The 25,385-nt window shown below is 34.5% G+C and overlaps 23 non-coding genes across 23 annotated transcripts; all 23 read left to right on the top strand.

The window, feature by feature from the left end:
- The first annotated feature begins 403 nt into the window (after positions 1–403).
- On the top strand, positions 404–477 carry Trnai-aau (transfer RNA isoleucine (anticodon AAU)). Its single transcript has one exon. It is a non-coding gene; the product is annotated as a tRNA-Ile (tRNA).
- A 9,519-nt stretch (positions 478–9,996) lies between these two features.
- Positions 9,997–10,070, top strand: Trnai-aau (transfer RNA isoleucine (anticodon AAU)). Its single transcript has one exon. It is a non-coding gene; the product is annotated as a tRNA-Ile (tRNA).
- Positions 10,071–10,453: 383 nt separating this feature from the next.
- Trnai-aau (transfer RNA isoleucine (anticodon AAU)) lies at positions 10,454–10,527 on the top strand. The gene has a single exon. It is a non-coding gene; the product is annotated as a tRNA-Ile (tRNA).
- Positions 10,528–10,910: 383 nt separating this feature from the next.
- On the top strand, positions 10,911–10,984 carry Trnai-aau (transfer RNA isoleucine (anticodon AAU)). Its single transcript has one exon. It is a non-coding gene; the product is annotated as a tRNA-Ile (tRNA).
- Positions 10,985–11,367: 383 nt separating this feature from the next.
- On the top strand, positions 11,368–11,441 carry Trnai-aau (transfer RNA isoleucine (anticodon AAU)). The gene has a single exon. It is a non-coding gene; the product is annotated as a tRNA-Ile (tRNA).
- Positions 11,442–11,824: 383 nt separating this feature from the next.
- Trnai-aau (transfer RNA isoleucine (anticodon AAU)) lies at positions 11,825–11,898 on the top strand. Its single transcript has one exon. It is a non-coding gene; the product is annotated as a tRNA-Ile (tRNA).
- A 383-nt stretch (positions 11,899–12,281) lies between these two features.
- On the top strand, positions 12,282–12,355 carry Trnai-aau (transfer RNA isoleucine (anticodon AAU)). Its single transcript has one exon. It is a non-coding gene; the product is annotated as a tRNA-Ile (tRNA).
- A 383-nt stretch (positions 12,356–12,738) lies between these two features.
- On the top strand, positions 12,739–12,812 carry Trnai-aau (transfer RNA isoleucine (anticodon AAU)). Its single transcript has one exon. It is a non-coding gene; the product is annotated as a tRNA-Ile (tRNA).
- A 383-nt stretch (positions 12,813–13,195) lies between these two features.
- On the top strand, positions 13,196–13,269 carry Trnai-aau (transfer RNA isoleucine (anticodon AAU)). Its single transcript has one exon. It is a non-coding gene; the product is annotated as a tRNA-Ile (tRNA).
- A 383-nt stretch (positions 13,270–13,652) lies between these two features.
- Trnai-aau (transfer RNA isoleucine (anticodon AAU)) lies at positions 13,653–13,726 on the top strand. The gene has a single exon. It is a non-coding gene; the product is annotated as a tRNA-Ile (tRNA).
- Positions 13,727–14,109: 383 nt separating this feature from the next.
- Trnai-aau (transfer RNA isoleucine (anticodon AAU)) lies at positions 14,110–14,183 on the top strand. Its single transcript has one exon. It is a non-coding gene; the product is annotated as a tRNA-Ile (tRNA).
- A 383-nt stretch (positions 14,184–14,566) lies between these two features.
- Positions 14,567–14,640, top strand: Trnai-aau (transfer RNA isoleucine (anticodon AAU)). The gene has a single exon. It is a non-coding gene; the product is annotated as a tRNA-Ile (tRNA).
- A 383-nt stretch (positions 14,641–15,023) lies between these two features.
- Positions 15,024–15,097, top strand: Trnai-aau (transfer RNA isoleucine (anticodon AAU)). The gene has a single exon. It is a non-coding gene; the product is annotated as a tRNA-Ile (tRNA).
- Positions 15,098–15,480: 383 nt separating this feature from the next.
- Positions 15,481–15,554, top strand: Trnai-aau (transfer RNA isoleucine (anticodon AAU)). Its single transcript has one exon. It is a non-coding gene; the product is annotated as a tRNA-Ile (tRNA).
- A 383-nt stretch (positions 15,555–15,937) lies between these two features.
- Trnai-aau (transfer RNA isoleucine (anticodon AAU)) lies at positions 15,938–16,011 on the top strand. The gene has a single exon. It is a non-coding gene; the product is annotated as a tRNA-Ile (tRNA).
- A 3,157-nt stretch (positions 16,012–19,168) lies between these two features.
- Positions 19,169–19,242, top strand: Trnai-aau (transfer RNA isoleucine (anticodon AAU)). Its single transcript has one exon. It is a non-coding gene; the product is annotated as a tRNA-Ile (tRNA).
- A 383-nt stretch (positions 19,243–19,625) lies between these two features.
- Positions 19,626–19,699, top strand: Trnai-aau (transfer RNA isoleucine (anticodon AAU)). The gene has a single exon. It is a non-coding gene; the product is annotated as a tRNA-Ile (tRNA).
- A 383-nt stretch (positions 19,700–20,082) lies between these two features.
- Trnai-aau (transfer RNA isoleucine (anticodon AAU)) lies at positions 20,083–20,156 on the top strand. Its single transcript has one exon. It is a non-coding gene; the product is annotated as a tRNA-Ile (tRNA).
- A 383-nt stretch (positions 20,157–20,539) lies between these two features.
- On the top strand, positions 20,540–20,613 carry Trnai-aau (transfer RNA isoleucine (anticodon AAU)). Its single transcript has one exon. It is a non-coding gene; the product is annotated as a tRNA-Ile (tRNA).
- Positions 20,614–20,996: 383 nt separating this feature from the next.
- Trnai-aau (transfer RNA isoleucine (anticodon AAU)) lies at positions 20,997–21,070 on the top strand. Its single transcript has one exon. It is a non-coding gene; the product is annotated as a tRNA-Ile (tRNA).
- A 2,460-nt stretch (positions 21,071–23,530) lies between these two features.
- Positions 23,531–23,604, top strand: Trnai-aau (transfer RNA isoleucine (anticodon AAU)). The gene has a single exon. It is a non-coding gene; the product is annotated as a tRNA-Ile (tRNA).
- A 383-nt stretch (positions 23,605–23,987) lies between these two features.
- Trnai-aau (transfer RNA isoleucine (anticodon AAU)) lies at positions 23,988–24,061 on the top strand. Its single transcript has one exon. It is a non-coding gene; the product is annotated as a tRNA-Ile (tRNA).
- Positions 24,062–24,444: 383 nt separating this feature from the next.
- On the top strand, positions 24,445–24,518 carry Trnai-aau (transfer RNA isoleucine (anticodon AAU)). The gene has a single exon. It is a non-coding gene; the product is annotated as a tRNA-Ile (tRNA).
- Positions 24,519–25,385: the final 867 nt, after the last annotated feature.

Raw genomic sequence — 25,385 nt, 5'->3', positions numbered from 1 at the left:
TTCGATCCCCACACTGGCCATTATTTTTGACGGCATGAGATGAGCGCTGCACATTTCTTTTCCATAGTTCGTCCGTTTATATAGCGTTGACTTCTAAGTTGTCGATCGTGCGCTTCTTAATTCGTAACATCTTGGTAAGTTCAAGATTTTACAGAGTCCGACCATGAACAAAATCCAAAGTTGATTATTTTCTTAACACACCTTAGAATGAATCCAGTGGACGGGCGATAAGGGTGAAATAGAAAAGTATTATAATCGACAAATTGCATAAGCTCTGATATAATTCAAAGAAACTGTTGTAGAATAAGTGAGTAGCTATTCGGCTGTGCAATTTTTTGACGTTACTAACGGATAAAAGACACCCGAGTAATAAGAACCAATATTTTCATTACTTTAAGTCAAGGGCCGGTTAGCTCAGTTGGTTAGAGCGTCGTGCTAATAACGCGAATGTCGTGGGTTCGATCCCCACACTGGCCATTATTTTTGACGGCATGAGATGAGCGCTGCACATTTCTTTTCCATAGTTCGTCCGTTTATATAGCGTTGACTTCTAAGTTGTCGATCGTGCGCTTCTTAATTCGTAACATCTTGGTAAGTTCAAGATTTTACAGAGTCCGACCATGAACAAAATCCAAAGTTGATTATTTTCTTAACACACCTTAGAATGAATCCAGTGGACGGGCGATAAGGGTGAAATAGAAAAGTATTATAATCGACAAATTGCAGTGATCATTCTATTGTTAGTATGAAATTAGATTTTTCTGAAGTTGAAAAAGGACCTGGTGTTTGGATTTTTAACAAGTCCTTATTGAGTGATGATTTTTTTGTTGAAAAAATTAGAAATATCTTACTTGATGAAATTGGTTCAGATTTTTATTTTTCACATCCATTAATTTGGTGGGATAATTTGAAATATAAAATCAAGAAAACAAGTCAACTCTATGGTAAAGAAAAACAGAGAGAGTTATATAGAGATTATTATAGAATACAGAATAAGTTACAAGAATTGTCAATAAAGGCTGCTTGTGGTAATGATATAGATCATGTCAAATATTTAGAGTTGAAAGAGGAACTTGAAGGTTTAGAAAAACATAGCTGTAATGGTGCTGTTATAAGATCCAAATGTCAATATTCATTAGAAAGTGATAAAAATACAGCCTATTTTTTGAATTTAGAGAAACATAGACAGAATAGAAATATGATAAATGGTTTAAAAAATTGTGATGGTAATGTTGTCAGTGAAACTGCTGAAATTTTAGATGTTATTTATAGTTTTTATAAAAGGCTATTTTCTTGTGTACAAACTGATTATGAAGCAATTGATAAAATGTTAGATTGTATTAACGTCAATGTTGACGTTTGTGATGTTGAAAAATGTGATGAGGAAATTAATATTGAAGAAATAAAAACCTCTATAAAAGGTATGAAACAAGGAAAAACACCTGGTCCTGATGGACTCACGGTGGAGTTTTATTTATATTTTTTTAATGAGTTGAAAGATGTTTTGAAATATATTTATGATACAGTTGAAGAGAATAAAGTTTTATTTAGGTCTATGAGGTATGGAATGATTAACCTAATTTATAAAAATAGAGGTGGCAAAACTGACTTGAAAAATTTTAGACCTATCAGTTCATTGAATGTAGATTATAAAATATTAGCAAGAGTCATGGCAAATAGGTTTAAATTTGTACTTCCAAAGATTATTTCACCAACTCAGAGTTGTTGTATAATAGGTAAAGACATCTCTAATACTACTGTTACTGTAAGAGACATAATTGACTTGGTTGAAATGGATAATCTAGAATGTTATTTGTTAAAGTTAGATCAGGAAAAGGCTTTTGACAGGGTTGGGCATGAATATCTTTTTTCGGTTTTACAAAAATTTGGTTTTGGGGGGAGATTTCTATCTTGGATAAAAAATTTTTATACAGATATTTTTAGTACTGTCAAGTGCAATGGTTTCCTATCCAAATATTTTCCATTGGCAAACTCTGTTAAACAAGGTTGCCCAATATCTGCTTTATTGTATGTTTTAGTTGCTGAACCTTTAAGTATAACGATCAAAAGGAATGATAGGATTCAAGGTATTAACATTCCTGTTGTGAATATTGAAGAAAAAATATTTTCACATGCTGATGACACTACATTGATATTGTCTGACAAAAATTCAGTAACTTAATCATTTAATGTTTTACAATTGTATGAACAAGCATCTGGGGCAAAATTAAATAAAGATAAATCTGAAATTTTGGCATTGGGTACTGGAAAAATATCAAAAAATGATTTAGATGCTTGGAAAATTAAAGAGTGTGATGGGGTTTTACAGCTTTTAGGCATATGGATTGGCAAGGATAAAAAGTTATGTGATAGTCTGAATTGGGAATGCAAAGTGCAGTCTATTTCAAAAATACTGAATCTTTGGAAAATGAGACAATTGTCAATACATGGTAGAGTAACTGTGATAAATACTCTTTTAATGAGCAAACTTTGGTATACTCTGATGGTAGTTAATATACCAGAAAAATACTATTTCGATATAAAGAAATTGTGCATCGGGTTTTTGTGGAATGATAAACCATCTTTGGTTGCTTATGATGTTGTTATTAATAGAATACTAGATGGAGGTTTGAACTTTCCAGAAATTTTACATAAGATGTATGCTTTTAGACTTAAATTTTTAAGTCGTTTGTTAGATGTAGAGTATTGTGCTGTTTGGAAGCATCTTTGTACTTATTTCTTTTCCAAAGTACAAGATATGAAACTTGGTATTGAGATTTTGTTCTGTGAATTTAAGCAGAGACAGTTGGGGAGTTTACCTGATTTTTATAAATGTATGCTGTTTGCTTGGGGAAAGATACGTGATTATATTGAAATTGATATCAATTTGAATAATGTATTTGACCTGCCTTTGTTCAATAATCCTTTGATTACTAATAATGGTAATATGCTGTATATCAAGACTTTTATAGATGCAAGCATTATTAAAGTGAAAGATTTAGCATTTGAATGTAAAAAGGGATTCATGAGAGATGAGTTTGTTCAAGATATTGTTTCTGAAAAGTTTCCACAGGTATCTGCTGCTAAGATTATTAAGGTAGTACAATGTATAAAACAATGTATTCCTGATGAATGTAAAATTTTAGTAGAAAATAATGAAAATGTTCGTAGAAATCTCAGTTTGAATATAGAATGTAATGTTAGTAATAGAAAGTACTCTTTTCCTAGTACAACAAAGTTTTTTTTATTCTATGTTGTTGAAATCATTATCAAAAGAACCAAATGCTGTCAAATATTGGTGTGAGATGTGTTCTGATTTTGATACTCAAAAAGTCCAAACAATTTTGAACTTTCCATTTTTACCAAGTGATTGGATTGAGTTATCATTTAAAATATTTCATAGAGTTTTATTTACTAAGGAGAGGTTATTGAGATGTCGCATTACTGATGATTCATTGTGTCCAATTCAGACAAAAAAGATATCGAAAATGGAGATCTATAATTCTGTATTTCTGGTTTGTATTTTTGCAATGGTGCTATTAGTAAGCAACAATTGTAATGGATTGAGAGATATCAATAAATTTAAGAAATATGTATCAATCATTGATAACAGTAAGATTGATTTCTTGTTACTGCAAGAAACGTTCTGGGATGATGATTTCATTTTGAATTTTGATAGAATTTATGATGGTTGTGTTTTATATTCTAATAGTAGTACTAAAAGGCAAGGAGTTGCTATTCTTGTGAACAAAAGGTTTAAAAATAATGTTAAAGTTATTTTTAAAGATGATGTGGGCAGATTTTTACATGTCCAATTTGAACATGAAGGTTGTATTTATAACATATTTAATATTTATGCATATAATTCTATTAAGGAAAGGTGTGAGTTTTTTACATTCCTCAATCAATATATTAGTTCTTATGAGAATATAATTGTATCAGGTGATTGGAATACAACATTGTCCAGCCTAGATAGATGTGGTAAATCTGTACACAGGAATGATATGAGTTATAACTTATTATGTAATTTGATGACAGATAACAATGTATATGATGTATGGAGATGTAGAAATCCTTGTGTTAGAACGTTTTCATGGCAACGAGTAAGTGATTTTTATTTACAACAATCAAGATTGGATTATTTTCTCATTTCTAGAAATTTGTCAAGTTTTGTACAACATATAAATTACAAAGACACTACTTTAAGTGATCATTCTTTTGTTGAAATGAGAATAGTTTTTGATGATGTAGAAAGAGGCCCGGGTGTGTGGATTTTTAATAATACATTGTTAGATAATAATGAGTTTGTATCAACTGTTTTGAATATTATCAATGATAGTAAGGAATGTACTCTTTTTGATGATGATGTTTTAATTTGGTGGGATAATTTAAAGTTTAGAATTAAGAAATTCTCTCAAGTTTTCAGTAAGAAAATTGCAAAAGAGAAAAATGCAGAGTATTATTGCATACAAAGTAAGATACAGCGAATATGTATGAGAATTGCTGAAGGTGAACAAATTAATGTAGAAAGGTATGAGAATTTAAAGCTTGAATTAAACAATTTAGAGGAAGAGAAATGTAAAGGTGCTATATTGAGGTCGAAGGCTTTTTGGGCTACAGAAAATGATAAATGTACAAAATATTTTTTGAACTTAGAGAAATATAAGCAAGAGAGTAATAGTATTAAAGAACTTTTTGATCATGATGGTAAAAATATTGTTTCTGATACTGATGGCTTATTAGACATACAGTATAAGTTTTATGATGAGTTGTATTCATGTGTAGAAACAGACAAAAATGCTATGGAGGTTTTGTTGCAAAATATAGATGTAAAAGTTGATAGTTTTGATCGAGGAGTATGTGATAATGATATTACTGAAGAAGAGATTTTTGTTGCATTACATAAAATGTCTAAAAATAAGAGTCCAGGATCTGATGGACTAACTGTTGAGTTTTATTGTAAATTTTATCATGTTTTAAAAGATATTTTACTGAAGGTATTTAAGGCCGTTGAAAAATGTAACACTTTATCAAGGTCTATGAAAAATGGTGTACTGTCTCTTATTTATAAGAAAAAAGGTGATAAAAGGGATTTAAAGAATTATAGACCTATTTCATTGTTGCAAGTTGATTACAAGATTTTAGCACGTGTCATGTCAAATAGATTCAAATCAGTACTTTGCAAGATAATATCAAATAGTCAGTCATGTTGTATACCTGGTAGAGATATTGCAGATACAATAGCTAGTGTACGTGATGTAATAAATATGGTAGAAGATGATGGTGTAGAAGGGTATATTTTAAAATTTGATCAAGAGAAAGCTTTTGACAGAGTGTCTCATGATTATCTCATTAGAGTATTAGAATGTTTTGGTTTTGGATGTAAATTTATTAATTGGATTAGGATTTTTTATACCGATATTCAGAGTACTGTCAAGTGTAACGGTTTTTTAACAAAATATTTTAAGATACGAAATGGTATTAGGCAAGGTTGCCCTATCAGTGCTTTGTTGTATGTTTTATCAGCAGAACCACTGTCAATGGCAATTAAGAAACATTGTAATATTAATGGAATACGTATACCTTACAGTAAAGAAACTGCAGTTTTGTTTCAACATGCAGATGATACTACCTTATGTTTGAGCGATAAAAAATCTATTGAATGTACTTTTGATGTATTTAATTTATATAGTAGAGCATCAGGTTCTAAGATTAATAGAAGTAAGTCTGAAATTTTATGTATTGGAAAAGGAAGTTTGACTGATGTTGATAAGACTGTACTTGGATTAAGAATTTGTGAAAAATGTATTCAAGTTCTTGGCGTTTATGTTGGTGTAGACATTGATGTATGTAATGACATGAATTGGAAGGATAAGATCAGAAAAATAAGAAGTATTGTTAATATGTGGAAACAAAGACAATTGACTCTATCTGGTAGAAATATTGTAATTTCTTCTTTATTGGTATCAAGAATTTGGTATTTATTAGCTGTTTCGCCAATACCTGAAAATGTACTGACAGATTTAAAGCAAATATGTATTGAGTTTTTGTGGGATTCTAAATCTCATTTAATACAATATGCAACTATTACTGGTATGAAACAGGATGGTGGCTTGAATTTTCAAGATATTTATTTAAAAATGTGTTCATTTAGATTGAAATTTTTAGGAAGATTTTTAAACCCTGAGTGCAATTGTATTTGGAAAAGTATCTTCAGCTATTTTTTGAGAAGAGTACATTGTATGAATCTTTCTAGGCCTGTTTTATTTTTGCGTTTAAACAAAAATGATTTATTATGTTTACCGCATGTGTACAGAGAAATGTTGGAAGCATGGCAGTGCATTAGAAAAGATGTAACTTTTAATATAGGAAACTGTGATGTTTATAATCAACCACTGTTTTATAATAGCTTGATGTTCGTATCTGGTAAAGAATGGGAATGTTTTATAAAAGCTGGTATTGTACTAGTTAAAGATATATCATATGAAGCTATACCTGGATTTTTGCCAGTTCAGGCAATTTTTGATATGATGAGAGAAAAAGAAATAGATGTTAATTTTAACATTGTCAGGAAATTGTATATGTTATTATTGAATCATATTTCTGCTGAGTGGAAAGAAGTCGTTTTGACAAATTGTCATTTGAAAAATGAAGAACTCTCCCAATTTTATGTTCAATTCGACAGTAAAGTGTGTGACATGACGCTATGTACAACAAAAAGGTTTTATTCATTACTATTACAAAAGTGTTTTATTAAACCTAAATGTTATGAATTTTGGTATGAACAATATGGTATTCATGAAAGTGATTTCCGTTTTGTGTGGAAACAAGTACACAATTTTTGGAAACCATCTGAATGTATTGATCTAGACTACAAATTGTGTCACAACAGGATTTTTACTAATGTTAAACTTTGTAAGATTGGAATAATAGACAGTAGCACCTGTCAAAATTGTGACTGTGAGAAGGAAACTTTATTTCATATTTTTTTGACATGTGAGTTACTTGTTAAATTTCATGATTTTATGTTTGATATTTTAGAGACACTATTTGTAAAATCAGAGGAAAATTTGATACATAACTATACTTACATGAGGATATTTATGCTGGGTTTATCATCTAATGTGAAAGGTGTTAATATTCATTATGTTAATTTTTTGTTGTCTATTGGAAGACTCTGTATAATGAAGCAAAGACAAATGTTCAAAAATGGCACAAGAGGTATTAACCTAATAACATATTTCAAATACACACTGAAACATTATATTAGTTATTTTTATTTCTATTGTAAATTTACAAACAGACTAACAGTCTTTGAAAAGAAGTTTTTGAAAGATAATCCAACTGTGATGTTAGAGGAAGATGTGCTGTTATTCAAACTGTGATAAATTGTATATTCTTAAGTTCTGTAACATGATGATTTTATAGATATTCTGATTTGTATTGTTATTTCGTATAGTTTTATTCAATAAAGATAAAAAAAAAAAGAGCGTCGTGCTAATAACGCGAATGTCGTGGGTTCGATCCCCACACTGGCCAATATTTTTGACGGCATGAGATGAGCGCTGCACATTTCTTTTCCATAGTTCGTCCGTTTATATAGCGTTGACTTCGAAGTTGTCGATCGTGCGCTTCTTAATTCGTAACATCTTGGTAAGTTCAAGATTTTACAGAGTCCGACCATGAACAAAATCCAAAGTTGATTATTTTCTTAACACACCTTAGAATGAATCCAGCGGACGGACGATAAGGGTGAAATGGAAAAGTATTATAATCGACAAATTGCATAAGCTCTGATATAATTCAAAGAAACTGTTGTAGAATAATTGAGTAGCTATTCGGCTGTGCAATTTTTTGACGTTACTAACGGATAAAAGACACCCGAGTAATAAGAACCAATATTTTCATCACTTTAAGTCAAGGGCCGGTTAGCTCAGTTGGTTAGAGCGTCGTGCTAATAACGTGGAGAGGAGTCGAACGCACCCAAGATGTCAGACGTGTTTTGTTACAGTGTTCTTAATGTTTGTGGAATTAGTTAGATTATCAGTTTTGGAATGGCCGAAATATAGTGATATGATGGACATAGTTACACAAGTAGTAAGTTTCAGTTGACAAAATACGTATTTATATACAATTGACATTATCGTGATAGCTTCTGCCGTTTTTGATTTGAGGGTCTTGTGGAAAATTGATTTATGAATTCAATGTTGAGAGATTAATTTATGTGAAAATGGATTGTCTACCGAAAACATTAACTTCTTTGTTGAAAATTGTAAATGAACAATATACTGATTTTAGCTGGACATCTACTGAGCAAAATGGAAGAATGAAAATATCTTTATTGTGGACAAATGGTGATAAATTAACGAAACGGAAATCTAATGCATCTAGAAAACGTGACCGGAAACGACTGAAGCAATTTGTAGAAAAGAAAAATTCAGAAAATAAAACATCTGAAAGCGAAGATGAATTGTTTATTGAAAGTGATACAGAAAGTGATATTCCATCTGAACCCACCGATGCGTTAATGGACGTGATCGACAGTGTTCCGTGGAGCGCCTCATTGACGGTAAATACTAACAAAGGAAAGCAGTCAAGTGAAGAGAATAACCAATTGCGAACCGAGAGTGTGAAACATGTTAACGGAAATTTAAATGCCGCAGGGAAAATATGTATAAGTGAACATTCGAATACACAGAATATGTTAACGAAATCTCATGACGTTGTGAATACAGAAAATATTTCGAACACTGAAGAGAAATCAAAATCTCGACAGACACCAGTTCTAGATAAAATTGTTATCAAAACTTCGTTGAGTATGTGTAGCGCAACACTATTAACGTTGATCCCAATGATTAATTTAATCATGTCCTACTCATTGGGAAAGGAAGAGGACATTCATTATTTCGGTCCAGGAACAAAGCGGTACACGTACGCTTTGCACAATATTGAAAACGATTTTGATGATGTTAGGAAAACTAAATACATGAATAGTGATATAGCTAGTGCAATTGAGAAAATGGAAATTGTTGCCCGAAGGAAAATAGAGACATGGTTAAACTAGGTCTTATTTGATTTTTAAAATGTATGATAAAGTTTGAATGTATGGAAAATGTTTTGAAATATTTTTTTTTTACATTTTTTGCATGCCAATGTTTTAAAGCAGTATGGAATGGATAGCCAGCCGGAATCTTTAATATTTGGATATGAAATTGTGTAATGTATTTCAATTACCTTTTCACTTGTTTTCATATTTTACCTAAAATTAAAAAAAAAAGAAAATAAAAATGTGCATGAATACAGTGAAAGAGTACAACTGTGATATCGCTTGTGCGTACATGATTGTGAATAAAAATATATTAAATGTATGAATATAAAAATTTTGTAGGTATTGCGAAAATGGACAATTGTGGTGACTTTGTTTTCTATGCGTATGTAATTGACATATATGATATAACTAATCAATATGATAATAGTATGTCTATGAGAATATTAATAACAATATCTCTTTGATTTGTAAATGTTTTTCTGTTAATAAAATTTTATCAAGATAAAAAAAAAGAGCGTCGTGCTAATAACGCGAATGTCGTGGGTTCGATCCCCACACTGGCCATTATTTTTGACGGCATGAGATGAGCGCTGCACATTTCTTTTCCATAGTTCGTCCGTTTATATAGCGTTGACTTCTAAGTTGTCGATCGTGCGCTTCTTAATTCGTAACATCTTGGTAAGTTCAAGATTTTACAGAGTCCGACCATGAACAAAATCCAAAGTTGATTATTTTCTTAACACACCTTAGAATGAATCCAGCGGACGGGCGATAAGGGTGAAATAGAAAAGTATTATAATCGACAAATTGCATAAGCTCTGATATAATTCAAAGAAACTGTTGTAGAATAAGTGAGTAGCTATTCAGCTGTGCAATTTTTTGACGTTACTAACGGATAAAAGACACCCGAGTAATAAGAACCAATATTTTCATCACTTTAAGTCAAGGGCCGGTTAGCTCAGTTGGTTAGAGCGTCGTGCTAATAACGCGAATGTCGTGGGTTCGATCCCCACACTGGCCATTATTTTTGACGGCATGAGATGAGCGCTGCACATTTCTTTTCCATAGTTCGTCCGTTTATATAGCGTTGACTTCTAAGTTGTCGATCGTGCGCTTCTTAATTCGTAACATCTTGGTAAGTTCAAGATTTTACAGAGTCCGACCATGAACAAAATCCAAAGTTGATTATTTTCTTAACACACCTTAGAATGAATCCAGCGGACGGGCGATAAGGGTGAAATAGAAAAGTATTATAATCGACAAATTGCATAAGCTCTGATATAATTCAAAGAAACTGTTGTAGAATAAATGAGTAGCTATTCGGCTGTGCAATTTTTTGACGTTACTAACGGATAAAAGACACCCGAGTAATAAGAACCAATATTTTCATCACTTTAAGTCAAGGGCCGGTTAGCTCAGTTGGTTAGAGCGTCGTGCTAATAACGCGAATGTCGTGGGTTCGATCCCCACACTGGCCATTATTTTTGACGGCATGAGATGAGCGCTGCACATTTCTTTTCCATAGTTCGTCCGTTTATATAGCGTTGACTTCTAAGTTGTCGATCGTGCGCTTCTTAATTCGTAACATCTTGGTAAGTTCAAGATTTTACAGAGTCCGACCATGAACAAAATCCAAAGTTGATTATTTTCTTAACACACCTTAGAATGAATCCAGCGGACGGGCGATAAGGGTGAAATAGAAAAGTATTATAATCGACAAATTGCATAAGCTCTGATATAATTCAAAGAAACTGTTGTAGAATAAGTGAGTAGCTATTCAGCTGTGCAATTTTTTGACGTTACTAACGGATAAAAGACACCCGAGTAATAAGAACCAATATTTTCATCACTTTAAGTCAAGGGCCGGTTAGCTCAGTTGGTTAGAGCGTCGTGCTAATAACGCGAATGTCGTGGGTTCGATCCCCACACTGGCCATTATTTTTGACGGCATGAGATGAGCGCTGCACATTTCTTTTCCATAGTTCGTCCGTTTATATAGCGTTGACTTCTAAGTTGTCGATCGTGCGCTTCTTAATTCGTAACATCTTGGTAAGTTCAAGATTTTACAGAGTCCGACCATGAACAAAATCCAAAGTTGATTATTTTCTTAACACACCTTAGAATGAATCCAGCGGACGGGCGATAAGGGTGAAATAGAAAAGTATTATAATCGACAAATTGCATAAGCTCTGATATAATTCAAAGAAACTGTTGTAGAATAAGTGAGTAGCTATTCAGCTGTGCAATTTTTTGACGTTACTAACGGATAAAAGACACCCGAGTAATAAGAACCAATATTTTCATCACTTTAAGTCAAGGGCCGGTTAGCTCAGTTGGTTAGAGCGTCGTGCTAATAACGCGAATGTCGTGGGTTCGATCCCCACACTGGCCATTATTTTTGACGGCATGAGATGAGCGCTGCACATTTCTTTTCCATAGTTCGTCCGTTTATATAGCGTTGACTTCTAAGTTGTCGATCGTGCGCTTCTTAATTCGTAACATCTTGGTAAGTTCAAGATTTTACAGAGTCCGACCATGAACAAAATCCAAAGTTGATTATTTTCTTAACACACCTTAGAATGAATCCAGCGGACGGGCGATAAGGGTGAAATAGAAAAGTATTATAATCGACAAATTGCATAAGCTCTGATATAATTCAAAGAAACTGTTGTAGAATAAATGAGTAGCTATTCGGCTGTGGAATTTTTTGACGTTACTAACGGATAAAAGACACCCGAGTAATAAGAACCAATATTTTCATCACTTTAAGTCAAGGGCCGGTTAGCTCAGTTGGTTAGAGCGTCGTGCTAATAACGCGAATGTCGTGGGTTCGATCCCCACACTGGCCATTATTTTTGACGGCATGAGATGAGCGCTGCACATTTCTTTTCCATAGTTCGTCCGTTTATATAGCGTTGACTTCTAAGTTGTCGATCGTGCGCTTCTTAATTCGTAACATCTTGGTAAGTTCAAGATTTTACAGAGTCCGACCATGAACAAAATCCAAAGTTGATTATTTTCTTAACACACCTTAGAATGAATCCAGCGGACGGGCGATAAGGGTGAAATAGAAAAGTATTATAATCGACAAATTGCATAAGCTCTGATATAATTCAAAGAAACTGTTGTAGAATAAGTGAGTAGCTATTCAGCTGTGCAATTTTTTGACGTTACTAACGGATAAAAGACACCCGAGTAATAAGAACCAATATTTTCATCACTTTAAGTCAAGGGCCGGTTAGCTCAGTTGGTTAGAGCGTCGTGCTAATAACGCGAATGTCGTGGGTTCGATCCCCACACTGGCCATTATTTTTGACGGCATGAGATGAGCGCTGCACATTTCTTTTCCATAGTTCGTCCGTTTATATAGCGTTGACTTCTAAGTTGTCGATCGTGCGCTTCTTAATTCGTAACATCTTGGTAAGTTCAAGATTTTACAGAGTCCGACCATGAACAAAATCCAAAGTTGATTATTTTCTTAACACACCTTAGAATGAATCCAGCGGACGGGCGATAAGGGTGAAATAGAAAAGTATTATAATCGACAAATTGCATAAGCTCTGATATAATTCAAAGAAACTGTTGTAGAATAAATGAGTAGCTATTCGGCTGTGGAATTTTTTGACGTTACTAACGGATAAAAGACACCCGAGTAATAAGAACCAATATTTTCATCACTTTAAGTCAAGGGCCGGTTAGCTCAGTTGGTTAGAGCGTCGTGCTAATAACGCGAATGTCGTGGGTTCGATCCCCACACTGGCCATTATTTTTGACGGCATGAGATGAGCGCTGCACATTTCTTTTCCATAGTTCGTCCGTTTATATAGCGTTGACTTCTAAGTTGTCGATCGTGCGCTTCTTAATTCGTAACATCTTGGTAAGTTCAAGATTTTACAGAGTCCGACCATGAACAAAATCCAAAGTTGATTATTTTCTTAACACACCTTAGAATGAATCCAGCGGACGGGCGATAAGGGTGAAATAGAAAAGTATTATAATCGACAAATTGCATAAGCTCTGATATAATTCAAAGAAACTGTTGTAGAATAAGTGAGTAGCTATTCAGCTGTGCAATTTTTTGACGTTACTAACGGATAAAAGACACCCGAGTAATAAGAACCAATATTTTCATCACTTTAAGTCAAGGGCCGGTTAGCTCAGTTGGTTAGAGCGTCGTGCTAATAACGCGAATGTCGTGGGTTCGATCCCCACACTGGCCATTATTTTTGACGGCATGAGATGAGCGCTGCACATTTCTTTTCCATAGTTCGTCCGTTTATATAGCGTTGACTTCTAAGTTGTCGATCGTGCGCTTCTTAATTCGTAACATCTTGGTAAGTTCAAGATTTTACAGAGTCCGACCATGAACAAAATCCAAAGTTGATTATTTTCTTAACACACCTTAGAATGAATCCAGCGGACGGGCGATAAGGGTGAAATAGAAAAGTATTATAATCGACAAATTGCATAAGCTCTGATATAATTCAAAGAAACTGTTGTAGAATAAGTGAGTAGCTATTCGGCTGTGCAATTTTTTGACGTTACTAACGGATAAAAGACACCCGAGTAATAAGAACCAATATTTTCATCACTTTAAGTCAAGGGCCGGTTAGCTCAGTTGGTTAGAGCGTCGTGCTAATAACGCGAATGTCGTGGGTTCGATCCCCACACTGGCCATTATTTTTGACGGCATGAGATGAGCGCTGCACATTTCTTTTCCATAGTTCGTCCGTTTATATAGCGTTGACTTCTAAGTTGTCGATCGTGCGCTTCTTAATTCGTAACATCTTGGTAAGTTCAAGATTTTACAGAGTCCGACCATGAACAAAATCCAAAGTTGATTATTTTCTTAACACACCTTAGAATGAATCCAGCGGACGGGCGATAAGGGTGAAATAGAAAAGTATTATAATCGACAAATTGCATAAGCTCTGATATAATTCAAAGAAACTGTTGTAGAATAAGTGAGTAGCTATTCAGCTGTGCAATTTTTTGACGTTACTAACGGATAAAAGACACCCGAGTAATAAGAACCAATATTTTCATCACTTTAAGTCAAGGGCCGGTTAGCTCAGTTGGTTAGAGCGTCGTGCTAATAACGCGAATGTCGTGGGTTCGATCCCCACACTGGCCATTATTTTTGACGGCATGAGATGAGCGCTGCACATTTCTTTTCCATAGTTCGTCCGTTTATATAGCGTTGACTTCTAAGTTGTCGATCGTGCGCTTCTTAATTCGTAACATCTTGGTAAGTTCAAGATTTTACAGAGTCCGACCATGAACAAAATCCAAAGTTGATTATTTTCTTAACACACCTTAGAATGAATCCAGCGGACGGGCGATAAGGGTGAAATAGAAAAGTATTATAATCGACAAATTGCATAAGCTCTGATATAATTCAAAGAAACTGTTGTAGAATAAGTGAGTAGCTATTCAGCTGTGCAATTTTTTGACGTTACTAACGGATAAAAGACACCCGAGTAATAAGAACCAATATTTTCATCACTTTAAGTCAAGGGCCGGTTAGCTCAGTTGGTTAGAGCGTCGTGCTAATAACGCGAATGTCGTGGGTTCGATCCCCACACTGGCCATTATTTTTGACGGCATGAGATGAGCGCTGCACATTTCTTTTCCATAGTTCGTCCGTTTATATAGCGTTGACTTCTAAGTTGTCGATCGTGCGCTTCTTAATTCGTAACATCTTGGTAAGTTCAAGATTTTACAGAGTCCGACCATGAACAAAATCCAAAGTTGATTATTTTCTTAACACACCTTAGAATGAATCCAGCGGACGGGCGATAAGGGTGAAATAGAAAAGTATTATAATCGACAAATTGCATAAGCTCTGATATAATTCAAAGAAACTGTTGTAGAATAAGTGAGTAGCTATTCAGCTGTGCAATTTTTTGACGTTACTAACGGATAAAAGACACCCGAGTAATAAGAACCAATATTTTCATCACTTTAAGTCAAGGGCCGGTTAGCTCAGTTGGTTAGAGCGTCGTGCTAATAACGCGAATGTCGTGGGTTCGATCCCCACACTGGCCATTATTTTTGACGGCATGAGATGAGCGCTGCACATTTCTTTTCCATAGTTCGTCCGTTTATATAGCGTTGACTTCTAAGTTGTCGATCGTGCGCTTCTTAATTCGTAACATCTTGGTAAGTTCAAGATTTTACAGAGTCCGACCATGAACAAAATCCAAAGTTGATTATTTTCTTAACACACCTTAGAATGAATCCAGCGGACGGGCGATAAGGGTGAAATAGAAAAGTATTATAATCGACAAATTGCATAAGCTCTGATATAATTCAAAGAAACTGTTGTAGAATAAGTGAGTAGCTATTCAGCTGTGCAATTTTTTGACGTTACTAACGGATAAAAGACACCCGAGTAATAAGAACCAATATTTTCATCACTTTAAGTCAAGGGCCGGTTAGCTCAGTTGGTTAGAGCGTCGTGCTAATAACGCGAATGTCGTGGGTTCGATCCCCACACTGGCCATTATTTTTGACGGCATGAGATGAGCGCTGCACATTTCTTTTCCATAGTTCGTCCGTTTATATAGCGTTGACTTCTAAGTTGTCGATCGTGCGCTTCTTAATTCGTAACATCTTGGTAAGTTCAAGATTTTACAGAGTCCGACCATGAACAAAATCCAAAGTTGATTATTTTCTTAACACACCTTAGAATGAATCCAGCGGACGGGCGATAAGGGTGAAATAGAAAAGTATTATAATCGACAAATTGCATAAGCTCTGATATAATTCAAAGAAACTGTTGTAGAATAAGTGAGTAGCTATTCAGCTGTGCAATTTTTTGACGTTACTAACGGATAAAAGACACCCGAGTAATAAGAACCAATATTTTCATCACTTTAAGTCAAGGGCCGGTTAGCTCAGTTGGTTAGAGCGTCGTGCTAATAACGCGAATGTCGTGGGTTCGATCCCCACACTGGCCATTATTTTTGACGGCATGAGATGAGCGCTGCACATTTCTTTTCCATAGTTCGTCCGTTTATATAGCGTTGACTTCTAAGTTGTCGATCGTGCGCTTCTTAATTCGTAACATCTTGGTAAGTTCAAGATTTTACAGAGTCCGACCATGAACAAAATCCAAAGTTGATTATTTTCTTAACACACCTTAGAATGAATCCAGCGGACGGGCGATAAGGGTGAAATAGAAAAGTATTATAATCGACAAATTGCATAAGCTCTGATATAATTCAAAGAAACTGTTGTAGAATAAGTGAGTAGCTATTCAGCTGTGCAATTTTTTGACGTTACTAACGGATAAAAGACACCCGAGTAATAAGAACCAATATTTTCATCACTTTAAGTCAAGGGCCGGTTAGCTCAGTTGGTTAGAGCGTCGTGCTAAGGATACTACAGTAAGTATCAGAGATATTATAGAATTAGTAGAAATGGATGATTTGGAATGTTATTTGCTGAAACTTGATCAGGAAAAGGCATTTGACAGAGTTGGACATGACTACTTATTTTCTGTATTGCAGAAATTTGGATTTGGGGAGAAATTCATTTCATGGATAAAGATATTTTATACTGACATTTTCAGCACTGTCAAATTCAATGGTTTTTTGTCCAAGTATTTTCAATTAAAGAACTCTGTAAAACAAGGGTGTCCTATATCAGCTTTGTTATATGTGTTAGTTGCTGAACCCTTGAGTATTATGATTAAAAGGAATGATAGAATTCATGGTATACAAATTCCCAATGCATCTGGTGAGGAGAAAATATTTTCACATGCAGATGATACAACATTGATATTGTCTGACAAAAATTCAGTAAATGAGGCCTTTGGAGTTTTAAATTTGTATGAACAAGCATCTGGGGCAAAATTGAATAAAGATAAATCTGAAATTTTGGCATTGGGTACCGGAAAGATATCGAAACAAGAAATAGATGCTTGGAATATTAAAGAGTGTGATGGGGTTCTTCAGCTTTTAGGTATATGGATTGGCAAAGACAAAACTGTTTGTGATAATTTAAATTGGGATTGCAAAGCGCAATCTATTTCAAAATTATTGAATTTTTGGAAAATGAGACATTTATCAATACAGGGTAGAGTAACGGTTATAAATACCTTGTTGATGAGTAAATTATGGTATACTCTAATGGTGGTTAATATACCTGAGAAATACTATTTAGACATTAAAAAGATGTGTGTAGATTTTTTGTGGAATAATAAGCCATCATTGGTTGCATATGATGTTATAATAAATAGAGTTTTGAATGGTGGTTTAAATTTTCCAGATATATTTCACAAAATGTATGCTTTTAGACTTAAATTTTTAAGTCGATTGTTAGATAATGATTATAATGCAGTGTGGAAACATACTTGCACTTATTTTTTATCAAAAGTTCTAGATATGAATCTTGGTATGGAAATTCTATTTTGTGATCTTAATAATAGACAATTAGGTATTTTACCTGATTTTTATAAGTGTATGTTATATGCTTGGGGAAAGATTCGTACTCATATGGAAATTGATATAAATGTGAATAATGTATTTGATATTCCATTGTTTTATAATCCAATGATAGTAAATGATGGGAAAATGTTGTATATTAAACCCTTTGTAGATGCAGGAATAGTTAAAATTAAAGACTTGGCATTTGAATGTAAAAAAGGTTTTTTGAAGAACAAATATGTACAGGATATAGTCTCTCAAAGGTTTCCTGAGTTAGTTGCTGATAGAATTGTTGATGTAGTTCAGTGTATTAAGCAGTGTATTCCAGAACAGGTAAAACGTTTAGTTAGAGAAAATGCATATAACTATAATAAACCTGTTCTGAATGTAGTATATAATGATAATGGTAAAAAATATACATTACCTAGAACGGCAAAAATTTGTTATGGTATGCTCTTAGAAACTAGCACAATAATGCCAAATGCTGTCAGCTACTGGTATGAAGTATTTAGTGATTTTAATGTACAAAGGGTTCAAAATATTTTGAATTTTCCATTTTTACCTAGTGACTGTATTGAAACATCGTTTAAAATTTTCCATAGAGTTTTATTTACGAAGGAGAGATTATTCAGATGTCATATTACTATTGATTCTTTATGTCCAGTATGTTATGATGTACATGAAGATTTGGAACATCTTATAATTTCATGTAGATGTTTAACTAAATTCAACAACTTTTTGAAGGATTTCCTACATAATATTTTGTGCAATAGCTCTACAAGATATGTCAATATGCTTGATTTTAATTTTCTATGTTATTTTGGATTAACTGAGAAAGATAAAAACAGTAACTATTATTTTGTTAATACTGTCTTAGCATTTAGAAAATTTTGTGTTGTGAAAAGGAGAAATGTAGCTATGAAAGATGAGAAAGTACTAGATATTCAAAATTATTTTAAGTCCGTACTTCAGCGACATGTAAATTATGCTTATATGTATTATAAAAAGAAGAACATTTCATTGTTTGAAAAATACTACTTGAAAAGAAATCCTGTTTTATGTATCTGTGACGAAAATGTTGTGATTGATTTTTAGTATGCAAGCCATTATATAATATGGAAGATTGACTTAACATACATGATATTATTAATTGTTATCTGTGATATGTGAATTAGTGGGAGATTAGCCCAATAATTCTTTTACATGTAAATATATTTCTGTGAATAAACTTTTATCAAGAAAAAAAAAAAAAAAGCGTCGTGCTAATAACGCGAATGTCGTGGGTTCGATCCCCACACTGGCCATTATTTTTGACGGCATGAGATGAGCGCTGCACATTTCTTTTCCATAGTTCGTCCGTTTATATAGCGTTGACTTCTAAGTTGTCGATCGTGCGCTTCTTAATTCGTAACATCTTGGTAAGTTCAAGATTTTACAGAGTCCGACCATGAACAAAATCCAAAGTTGATTATTTTCTTAACACACCTTAGAATGAATCCAGCGGACGGGCGATAAGGGTGAAATAGAAAAGTATTATAATCGACAAATTGCATAAGCTCTGATATAATTCAAAGAAACTGTTGTAGAATAAGTGAGTAGCTATTCAGCTGTGCAATTTTTTGACGTTACTAACGGATAAAAGACACCCGAGTAATAAGAACCAATATTTTCATCACTTTAAGTCAAGGGCCGGTTAGCTCAGTTGGTTAGAGCGTCGTGCTAATAACGCGAATGTCGTGGGTTCGATCCCCACACTGGCCATTATTTTTGACGGCATGAGATGAGCGCTGCACATTTCTTTTCCATAGTTCGTCCGTTTATATAGCGTTGACTTCTAAGTTGTCGATCGTGCGCTTCTTAATTCGTAACATCTTGGTAAGTTCAAGATTTTACAGAGTCCGACCATGAACAAAATCCAAAGTTGATTATTTTCTTAACACACCTTAGAATGAATCCAGCGGACGGGCGATAAGGGTGAAATAGAAAAGTATTATAATCGACAAATTGCATAAGCTCTGATATAATTCAAAGAAACTGTTGTAGAATAAGTGAGTAGCTATTCAGCTGTGCAATTTTTTGACGTTACTAACGGATAAAAGACACCCGAGTAATAAGAACCAATATTTTCATCACTTTAAGTCAAGGGCCGGTTAGCTCAGTTGGTTAGAGCGTCGTGCTAATAACGCGAATGTCGTGGGTTCGATCCCCACACTGGCCATTATTTTTGACGGCATGAGATGAGCGCTGCACATTTCTTTTCCATAGTTCGTCCGTTTATATAGCGTTGACTTCTAAGTTGTCGATCGTGCGCTTCTTAATTCGTAACATCTTGGTAAGTTCAAGATTTTACAGAGTCCGACCATGAACAAAATCCAAAGTTGATTATTTTCTTAACACACCTTAGAATGAATCCAGCGGACGGGCGATAAGGGTGAAATAGAAAAGTATTATAATCGACAAATTGCATAAGCTCTGATATAATTCAAAGAAACTGTTGTAGAATAAGTGAGTAGCTATTCAGCTGTGCAATTTTTTGACGTTACTAACGGATAAAAGACACCCGAGTAATAAGAACCAATATTTTCATCACTTTAAGTCAAGGGCCGGTTAGCTCAGTTGGTTAGAGCGTCGTGCTAATAACGCGAATGTCGTGGGTTCGATCCCCACACTGGCCATTATTTTTGACGGCATGAGATGAGCGCTGCACATTTCTTTTCCATAGTTCGTCCGTTTATATAGCGTTGACTTCTAAGTTGTCGATCGTGCGCTTCTTAATTCGTAACATCTTGGTAAGTTCAAGATTTTACAGAGTCCGACCATGAACAAAATCCAAAGTTGATTATTTTCTTAACACACCTTAGAATGAATCCAGCGGACGGGCGATAAGGGTGAAATAGAAAGGTATTATAATCGACAAATTGCATAAGCTCTGATATAATTCAAAGAAACTGTTGTAGAATAAATGAGTAGCTATTCGGCTGTGCAATTTTTTGACGTTACTAACGGATAAAAGACACCCGAGTAATAAGAACCAATATTTTCATCACTTTAAGTCAAGGGCCGGTTAGCTCAGTTGGTTAGAGCGTCGTGCTAATAACGCGAATGTCGTGGGTTCGATCCCCACACTGGCCATTATTTTTGACGGCATGAGATGAGCGCTGCACATTTCTTTTCCATAGTTCGTCCGTTTATATAGCGTTGACTTCTAAGTTGTCGATCGTGCGCTTCTTAATTCGTAACATCTTGGTAAGTTCAAGATTTTACAGAGTCCGACCATGAACAAAATCCAAAGTTGATTATTTTCTTAACACACCTTAGAATGAATCCAGCGGACGGGCGATAAGGGTGAAATAGAAAAGTATTATAATCGACAAATTGCATAAGCTCTGATATAATTCAAAGAAACTGTTGTAGAATAAGTGAGTAGCTATTCAGCTGTGCAATTTTTTGACGTTACTAACGGATAAAAGACACCCGAGTAATAAGAACCAATATTTTCATCACTTTAAGTCAAGGGCCGGTTAGCTCAGTTGGTTAGAGCGTCGTGCTAATAACGCGAATGTCGTGGGTTCGATCCCCACACTGGCCATTATTTTTGACGGCATGAGATGAGCGCTGCACATTTCTTTTCCATAGTTCGTCCGTTTATATAGCGTTGACTTCTAAGTTGTCGATCGTGCGCTTCTTAATTCGTAACATCTTGGTAAGTTCAAGATTTTACAGAGTCCGACCATGAACAAAATCCAAAGTTGATTATTTTCTTAACACACCTTAGAATGAATCCAGCGGACGGGCGATAAGGGTGAAATAGAAAAGTATTATAATCGACAAATTGCATAAGCTCTGATATAATTCAAAGAAACTGTTGTAGAATAAGTGAGTAGCTATTCGGCTGTGCAATTTTTTGACGTTACTAACGGATAAAAGACACCCGAGTAATAAGAACCAATATTTTCATCACTTTAAGTCAAGGGCCGGTTAGCTCAGTTGGTTAGAGCGTCGTGCTTGGGAGGAGTCGAACGCACCGAAGATGTCAGACGTGTTTTGTTACAGTGTTCTTAATGTTTGTGGAATTAGTTAGATTATCAGTTTTGGAATGGATTTTCCAGCCGAAATATAGTGATAGGATGGACATAGTTACACAAGTAGTAAGTTTCAGTTGACAAAATACGTATTTATATACAATTGACATTATCGTGATAGCTTCTGCCGTTTTTGATTTGAGGGTCTTGTGGAAAATTGATTTATGAATTCAATGTTGAGAGATTAATTTATGTGAAAATGGATTGTTTACCGAAAACATTAACTTCTTTGTTGAAAATTGTAAATGAACAATATACTGATTTCAGCTGGACATCTACTGAGCAAAATGGAAGAATGAAAATATCTTTATTGTGGACAAATGGTGATAAATTAACGAAACGGAAATCTAATGCATCTAGAAAACGTGACCGGAAACGACTGAAGCAATTTGTAGAAAAGAAAAATTCAGAAAATAAAACATCTGAAAGCGAAGATGAATCGTTTATTGAAAGTGATACAGAAAGTGATATTCCATCTGAACCCACCGATGCGTTAATGGACGTGATCGACAGTGTTCCGTGCAGCGCCTCATTGACGGTAAATACTAACAAAGGAAAGCAGTCAAGTGAAGAGAATAATCAATTGCGAACCGAGAGTGTGAAACATGTTAACGGAAATTTAAATGCCGCAGGGAAAATATGTATAAGTGAACATTCGAATACACAGAATATGTTAACTAAATCTCATGACGTTGTGAATACAGAAAATATTTCGAACACTGAAGAGAAATCAAAATCTCGACAGACACCAGTTCTAGATAAAATTGTTATCAAAACTTCGTTGAGTATGTGTAGCGCAACACTATTAACGTTGATCCCAATGATTAATTTAATCATGTCCTTCTCATTGGGAAAGGAAGAGGACATTCATTATTTCGGTCCAGGAACAAAGCGGTACACGTACGCTTTGCACAATATTGAAAACGATTTTGATGATGTTAGGAAAACTAAATACATGAATAGTGATATAGCTAGTGCAATTGAGAAAATGGAAATTGTTGCCCGCAGGAAAATAGAGACATGGTTAAACTAGGTCTTATTTGATTTTTAAAATGTATGATAAAGTTTGAATGTATGGAAAATGTTTTGAAATATTTTTTTTTACATTTTTTGCATGCCAATGTTTTAAAGCAGTATGGAATGGATAGCCAGCCGGAATCTTTAATATTTGGATATGAAATTGTGTAATGTATTTCAATTACCTTTTCACTTGTTTTTATATTTTACCTAAAATTAAAAAAAAAAAAGAAATAAAAATGTGCATGAATACAGTGAAAGAGTACAACTGTGATATCTCTTGTGCGTACATGATTGTGAATAAAAATATATTAAATGTATGAATATAAAAATTTTGTAGGTATTGCGAAAATGGACAATTGTGGTGACTTTGTTTTCTATGCGTATGTAATTGACATATATGATATAACTAATCAATATGATAATAGTATGTCTATGAGAATATTAATAACAATATCTCTTTGATTTGTAAATGTTTTTCTGTTAATAAAATTTTATCAAGATAAAAAAAAAAAGAGCGTCGTGCTAATAACGCGAATGTCGTGGGTTCGATCCCCACACTGGCCATTATTTTTGACGGCATGAGATGAGCGCTGCACATTTCTTTTCCATAGTTCGTCCGTTTATATAGCGTTGACTTCGAAGTTGTCGATCGTGCGCTTCTTAATTCGTAACATCTTGGTAAGTTCAAGATTTTACAGAGTCCGACCATGAACAAAATCCAAAGTTGATTATTTTCTTAACACACCTTAGAATGAATCCAGCGGACGGGCGATAAGGGTGAAATAGAAAAGTATTATAATCGACAAATTGCATAAGCTCTGATATAATTCAAAGAAACTGTTGTAGAATAAGTGAGTAGCTATTCGGCTGTGCAATTTTTTGACGTTACTAACGGATAAAAGACACCCGAGTAATAAGAACCAATATTTTCATCACTTTAAGTCAAGGGCCGGTTAGCTCAGTTGGTTAGAGCGTCGTGCTAATAACGCGAATGTCGTGGGTTCGATCCCCACACTGGCCATTATTTTTGACGGCATGAGATGAGCGCTGCACATTTCTTTTCCATAGTTCGTCCGTTTATATAGCGTTGACTTCTAAGTTGTCGATCGTGCGCTTCTTAATTCGTAACATCTTGGTAAGTTCAAGATTTTACAGAGTCCGACCATGAACAAAATCCAAAGTTGATTATTTTCTTAACACACCTTAGAATGAATCCAGCGGACGGGCGATAAGGGTGAAATAGAAAGGTATTATAATCGACAAATTGCATAAGCTCTGATATAATTCAAAGAAACTGTTGTAGAATAAATGAGTAGCTATTCGGCTGTGCAATTTTTTGACGTTACTAACGGATAAAAGACACCCGAGTAATAAGAACCAATATTTTCATCACTTTAAGTCAAGGGCCGGTTAGCTCAGTTGGTTAGAGCGTCGTGCTAATAACGCGAATGTCGTGGGTTCGATCCCCACACTGGCCATTATTTTTGACGGCATGAGATGAGCGCTGCACATTTCTTTTCCATAGTTCGTCCGTTTATATAGCGTTGACTTCTAAGTTGTCGATCGTGCGCTTCTTAATTCGTAACATCTTGGTAAGTTCAAGATTTTACAGAGTCCGACCATGAACAAAATCCAAAGTTGATTATTTTCTTAACACACCTTAGAATGAATCCAGCGGACGGGCGATAAGGGTGAAATAGAAAAGTATTATAATCGACAAATTGCATAAGCTCTGATATAATTCAAAGAAACTGTTGTAGAATAAGTGAGTAGCTATTCAGCTGTGCAATTTTTTGACGTTACTAACGGATAAAAGACACCCGAGTAATAAGAACCAATATTTTCATCACTTTAAGTCAAGGGCCGGTTAGCTCAGTTGGTTAGAGCGTCGTGCTAATAACGCGAATGTCGTGGGTTCGATCCCCACACTGGCCATTATTTTTGACGGCATGAGATGAGCGCTGCACATTTCTTTTCCATAGTTCGTCCGTTTATATAGCGTTGACTTCTAAGTTGTCGATCGTGCGCTTCTTAATTCGTAACATCTTGGTAAGTTCAAGATTTTACAGAGTCCGACCATGAACAAAATCCAAAGTTGATTATTTTCTTAACACACCTTAGAATGAATCCAGCGGACGGGCGATAAGGGTGAAATAGAAAAGTATTATAATCGACAAATTGCATAAGCTCTGATATAATTCAAAGAAACTGTTGTAGAATAAGTGAGTAGCTATTCGGCTGTGCAATTTTTTGACGTTACTAACGGATAAAAGACACCCGAGTAATAAGAACCAATATTTTCATCACTTTAAGTCAAGGGCCGGTTAGCTCAGTTGGTTAGAGCGTCGTGCTTGGGAGGAGTCGAACGCACCGAAGATGTCAGACGTGTTTTGTTACAGTGTTCTTAATGTTTGTGGAATTAGTTAGATTATCAGTTTTGGAATGGATTTTCCAGCCGAAATATAGTGATAGGATGGACATAGTTACACAAGTAGTAAGTTTCAGTTGACAAAATACGTATTTATATACAATTGACATTATCGTGATAGCTTCTGCCGTTTTTGATTTGAGGGTCTTGTGGAAAATTGATTTATGAATTCAATGTTGAGAGATTAATTTATGTGAAAATGGATTGTTTACCGAAAACATTAACTTCTTTGTTGAAAATTGTAAATGAACAATATACTGATTTCAGCTGGACATCTACTGAGCAAAATGGAAGAATGAAAATATCTTTATTGTGGACAAATGGTGATAAATTAACGAAACGGAAATCTAATGCATCTAGAAAACGTGACCGGA

The sequence above is a fragment of the Perna viridis genome, chromosome 5 (assembly GCF_037379345.1).
Source record: "Perna viridis isolate PV_CMFRI_1.1 ecotype Kerala chromosome 5, ASM3737934v1, whole genome shotgun sequence".
Lineage (NCBI taxonomy): Eukaryota > Metazoa > Mollusca > Bivalvia > Mytilida > Mytilidae > Perna > Perna viridis.
The sequence above is the reverse complement of the archived record's forward strand: the minus strand, read 5'-3'. Positions and strand labels throughout refer to the sequence as shown.